This window comes from Engystomops pustulosus, chromosome 8, assembly GCF_040894005.1.
Source record: "Engystomops pustulosus chromosome 8, aEngPut4.maternal, whole genome shotgun sequence".
Classification (NCBI taxonomy): domain Eukaryota; kingdom Metazoa; phylum Chordata; class Amphibia; order Anura; family Leptodactylidae; genus Engystomops; species Engystomops pustulosus.
In genome coordinates, this window is record NC_092418.1 from 8,371,893 (window position 1) to 8,377,941 (window position 6,049).

The 6,049-nt window shown below is 50.2% G+C and overlaps 1 non-coding gene across 1 annotated transcript; it reads left to right on the plus strand.

Moving 5' to 3' along the window:
- Window positions 1-4,415: 4,415 nt before the first annotated feature.
- TRNAK-UUU (transfer RNA lysine (anticodon UUU)) lies at window positions 4,416-4,488 on the plus strand. Its single transcript has one exon. It is a non-coding gene; the product is annotated as a tRNA-Lys (tRNA).
- Window positions 4,489-6,049: the final 1,561 nt, after the last annotated feature.

Sequence of the window (6,049 nt, forward strand, 5' to 3'; positions counted from 1 at the left end):
CAGTCTATGAGGATGAGGAGATGACACAAGAGCTTACAGTCTATGAGGATGAGAGGGTGACACAAGAGCTTACAGTCTATGAGGATGAGGGGGTGACACAAGAGCTTACAGTCTATGAGGATGAGGGGGACACAAGAGCTTACAGTCTATGAGGATGAGGGGGTGACACAAGAGCTTACAGTCTATGAGGATGAGGGGGTGACACAAGAGCTTACAGTCTATGAGGATGAGGGGGTTACACAAGAGCTTACAGTCTATGAGGATGAGGGGATGACACAAGAGCTTACAGTCTATGAGGATGAGGGGGTGACACAAGAGCTTACAGTCTATGAGGATGAGGGGGTGACACAAGAGCTTACAGTCTATGAGGATGAGGGGGGACATGAGGCATAAGAGCTTACAGTCTATGAGGATGAGGGGGTGACACAAGAGCTTACAGTCTATGAGGATGAGGGGGTGACACAAGAGCTTACAGTCTATGAGGATGAGGGGTGACACAAGAGCTTACAGTCTATGAGGATGAGGGGGTGACACAAGAGCTTACAGTCTATGAGGATGAGGGGGTGACACAATAGCTTACAGTCTATGAGGATGAGAGAGTGACACAAGAGCTTACAGTCTATGAGTATGAGGGGGGACACAAGAGCTTACAGTCTATGAGGATGAGGGGTGACACAAGAGCTTACAGTCTATGAGGATGAGGGGGTGACACAAGAGCTTACAGTCTATGAGGATGAGGGAGTGACACAAGAGCTTACAGTCTATGAGGATGAGGGGGGACATGAGGCATAAGAGCTTACAGTCTATGAGGATGAGGGGGGACACAAGAGCTTACAGTCTATGAGGATGAGAGAGTGACACAAGAGCTTACAGTCTATGAGGATGAGGGGTGACACAAGAGCTTACAGTCTATGAGGATGAGGGGGTGACACAAGAGCTTACAGTCTATGAGGATGAGGTGGTGACACAAGAGCTTACAGTCTATGAGGATGAGGGGGACACAAGAGCTTACAGTCTATGAGGATGAGGGGGTGACACAAGAGCTTACAGTCTATGAGGATGAGGGGGACACAAGAGCTTACAGTCTATGAGGATGAGGGGTGACACAAGAGCTTACAGTCTATGAGGATGAGGGGTGGACACAAGAGCTTACAGTCTATGAGGATGAGGGGAGGACACAAGAGCTTACAGTCTATGAGGATGAGGAGATGACACAAGAGCTTACAGTCTATGAGGATGAGGGGGTGACACAAGAGCTTACAGTCTATGAGGATGAGGGGGACACAAGAGCTTACAGTCTATGAGGATGAGGGGGACACAAGAGCTTACAGTCTATGAGGATGAGGAGATGACACAAGAGCTTACAGTCTATGGGGATGAGGGGGGACACAAGAGCTTACAGTCTATGAGGATGAGGGGGGACACAAGAGCTTACAGTCTATGAGGATGAGGGGGTGACACAAGAGCTTACAGTCTATGAGGATGAGGGGGTGACACAAGAGCTTACAGTCTATGAGGATGAGGGGGTAACACAAGAGCTTACAGTCTATGAGGATGAGGAGATGACACAAGAGCTTACAGTCTATGAGGATGAGAGGGTGACACAAGAGCTTACAGTCTATGAGGATGAGGGGGTGACACAAGAGCTTACAGTCTATGAGGATGAGGGGGACACAAGAGCTTACAGTCTATGAGGATGAGGGGGTGACACAAGAGCTTACAGTCTATGAGGATGAGGGGGTGACACAAGAGCTTACAGTCTATGAGGATGAGGGGGTTACACAAGAGCTTACAGTCTATGAGGATGAGGGGATGACACAAGAGCTTACAGTCTATGAGGATGAGGGGGTGACACAAGAGCTTACAGTCTATGAGGATGAGGGGGTGACACAAGAGCTTACAGTCTATGAGGATGAGGGGGGACATGAGGCATAAGAGCTTACAGTCTATGAGGATGAGGGGGTGACACAAGAGCTTACAGTCTATGAGGATGAGGGGGTGACACAAGAGCTTACAGTCTATGAGGATGAGGGGTGACACAAGAGCTTACAGTCTATGAGGATGAGGGGGTGACACAAGAGCTTACAGTCTATGAGGATGAGGGGGTGACACAATAGCTTACAGTCTATGAGGATGAGAGAGTGACACAAGAGCTTACAGTCTATGAGTATGAGGGGGGACACAAGAGCTTACAGTCTATGAGGATGAGGGGTGACACAAGAGCTTACAGTCTATGAGGATGAGGGGGTGACACAAGAGCTTACAGTCTATGAGGATGAGGGAGTGACACAAGAGCTTACAGTCTATGAGGATGAGGGGGGACATGAGGCATAAGAGCTTACAGTCTATGAGGATGAGGGGGGACACAAGAGCTTACAGTCTATGAGGATGAGGGGGTGACACAAAAGCTTACAGTCTATGAGGATGAGGGGGTGACACAAGAGCTTACAGTCTATGAGGATGAGGGGGTGACACAAGAGCTTACAGTCTATGAGGATGAGGGAGTGACACAAGAGCTTACAGTCTATGAGGATGAGGGGGTGACACAAGAGATTACAGTCTATGAGGATGAGGGGGTGACACAAGAGCTTACAGTCTATGAGGATGAGGGGTGACACAAGAGCTTACAGTCTATGAGTATGAGGGGGGGACACAAGAGCTTACAGTCTATGAGGATGAGGGGATGACACAAGAGCTTACAGTCTATGAGGATGAGGGGGTGACACAAGAGCTTACAGTCTATGAGGATGAGGGGGTGACACAAGAGCTTACAGTCTATGAGGATGAGGGGGTGACACAAGAGCTTACAGTCTATGAGGATGAGGGGGTGACACAAGAGCTTACAGTCTATGAGGATGAGGGGGTGACACAAGAGCTTACAGTCTATGAGGATGAGGGGGTGACACAAGAGCTTACAGTCTATGAGGATGAGGGGGGACATGAGGCATAAGAGCTTACAGTCTATGAGGATGAGGGGGTGACACAAGAGCTTACAGTCTATGAGGATGAGGGGAGGACACAAGAGCTTACAGTCTATGAGGATGAGGGGTGACACAAGAGCTTACAGTATATGAGGATGAGGGGTGACACAAGAGCTTACAGTCTATGAGGATGAGGGGGTGACACAAGAGCTTACAGTCTATGAGGATGAGGGGTGACACAAGAGCTTACAGTCTATGAGGATGAGGGGGTGACACAAGAGCTTACAGTCTATGAGGATGAGAGAGTGACACAAGAGCTTACAGTCTATGAGGATGAGGGGTGACACAAGAGCTTACAGTCTATGAGGATGAGGGGGTGACACAAGAGCTTACAGTCTATGAGGATGAGGTGGTGACACAAGAGCTTACAGTCTATGAGGATGAGGGGGACACAAGAGCTTACAGTCTATGAGGATGAGGGGGTGACACAAGAGCTTACAGTCTATGAGGATGAGGGGGACACAAGAGCTTACAGTCTATGAGGATGAGGGGTGACACAAGAGCTTACAGTCTATGAGGATGAGGGGTGGACACAAGAGCTTACAGTCTATGAGGATGAGGGGAGGACACAAGAGCTTACAGTCTATGAGGATGAGGAGATGACACAAGAGCTTACAGTCTATGAGGATGAGGGGGTGACACAAGAGCTTACAGTCTATGAGGATGAGGGGGACACAAGAGCTTACAGTCTATGAGGATGAGGGGGACACAAGAGCTTACAGTCTATGAGGATGAGGAGATGACACAAGAGCTTACAGTCTATGGGGATGAGGGGGGACACAAGAGCTTACAGTCTATGAGGATGAGGGGGGACACAAGAGCTTACAGTCTAGGAGGATGAGGGGGTGACACAAGAGCTTACAGTCTATGAGGATGAGGGGGTGACACAAGAGCTTACAGTCTATGAGGATGAGGGGGTAACACAAGAGCTTACAGTCTATGAGGATGAGGAGATGACACAAGAGCTTACAGTCTATGAGGATGAGAGGGTGACACAAGAGCTTACAGTCTATGAGGATGAGGGGGTGACACAAGAGCTTACAGTCTATGAGGATGAGGGGGACACAAGAGCTTACAGTCTATGAGGATGAGGGGGTGACACAAGAGCTTACAGTCTATGAGGATGAGGGGGTGACACAAGAGCTTACAGTCTATGAGGATGAGGGGTGACACAAGAGCTTACAGTCTATGAGGATGAGGGGTGACACAAGAGCTTACAGTCTATGAGGATGAGGGGGTGACACAAGAGCTTACAGTCTATGAGGATGAGGGGGGACATGAGGCATAAGAGCTTGTATAGTGATCTGATATGAGGTGATGATGTGTTACAAAGTATCAGGGAACTGTGATCTGTATATAAAGTGATGTTTTGTTACAATGTATCAGGGCAGCAGTCATGTTTAGTGGCCGCCCCTGATGACAGTTTCCCATGGAGCCCGGATAGCTCAGTCGGTAGAGCATCAGACTTTTAATCTGAGGGTCCAGGGTTCAAGTCCCTGTTCGGGCGGCTCCAAAATTTTTTTTTGTTTTTTATTTTCCTGATTTTCTGGGATGGGTGTGACCGCGACCTCTTCCTTCTCCTGTTTCCCCTGGTGACACCATGTGATCCTGTGCTGCGCGTCTGTGACACGGGGAGGGAGCATGACGGCCATTACTGGATGCGATTAGTGCAGGAGGCCTGCAGGTGGCGCTGGAGAGGTGACATGCAGGAATGCAGTGACGTGTGTTGTGGGGGTGGGGTGGGGTGACGCTCTGCACTGTGCTGCAGAGCTGTAAGGGGGGATGGCGCACTTTGGAAAGCCCCCTGTACAAGTCTGTCCGGTATATCAATGTATATATTGTAACATTCTCCTGCCTGGACCTCATCATAACATTGTCTCCAGCGACCCAGACAGTCAATCAGACTGGCTCAGGGATCACATGTTGTACATTCACATGGCCAGGGATTGGCTCAGTGGTCACATGTTGCACATTCAGACGGCCAGGGATTGGCTCAGTGGTCACATGTTGCACTCAGACGGCCAGGGATTGGCTCAGTGGTCACATCTTGCACATTCAGACGGCCTGGGATTGGCTCAGTGGTCACATGTTGCACATTCAGACGGCCTGGGATTGGCTCAGTGGTCACATGTTGCACATTCAGACGGCCTGGGATTGGCTCAGTGGTGACATGTTGCACATTCAAACGGCCAGCGATTGGCTCAGTGGTGACATGTTGCACATTCAGACGGCCTGGGATTGGCTCAATGGTCACGTACTGCGCATTCATACGGCCTGGGATTGGCTCAGTGGTGACATGTTGCACATTCAGACGGCCAGGGATTGGCTCAGTGGTGACATGTTGCACATTCAGACGGCCTGGGATTGGCTCAATGGTCACGTACTGCGCATTCATACGGCCTGGGATTGGCTCAGTGGTGACATGTTGCACATTCAGACGGCCAGGGATTGGCTCAGTGGTGACATGTTGCACATTCAGACGGCCTGGGATTGGCTCAGTGGTCACATGTTGCACATTCAGACGGCCTGGGATTGGCTCAGTGGTGACATGTTGCACATTCAGACGGCCAGGGATTGGCTCAGTGGTGACATGTTGCACATTCAGACGGCCTGGGATTGGCTCAATGGTCACGTACTGCGCATTCATACGGCCTGGGATTGGCTCAGTGGTGACATGTTGCACATTCAGACGGCCAGGGATTGGCTCAGTGGTGACATGTTGCACATTCAGACGGCCAGCGATTGGCTCAGTGGTGACATGTTGCACATTCAGACGGCCAGCGATTGGCTCAGTGGTGACATGTTGCACATTCAGACGGCCAGCGATTGGCTCAGTGGTGACATGTTGCACATTCAGACGGCCAGCGATTGGCTCAGTGGTGACATGTTGCACATTCAGACGGCCTGGGATTGGCTCAATGGTCACGTACTGCGCATTCATACGGCCTGGGATTGGCTCAGTGGTGACATGTTGCACATTCAGACGGCCAGCGATTGGCTCAGTGGTGACATGTTGCACATTCAGACGGCCAGGGATTGGCTCAGTGGTCACATGTTGCACATTCAGA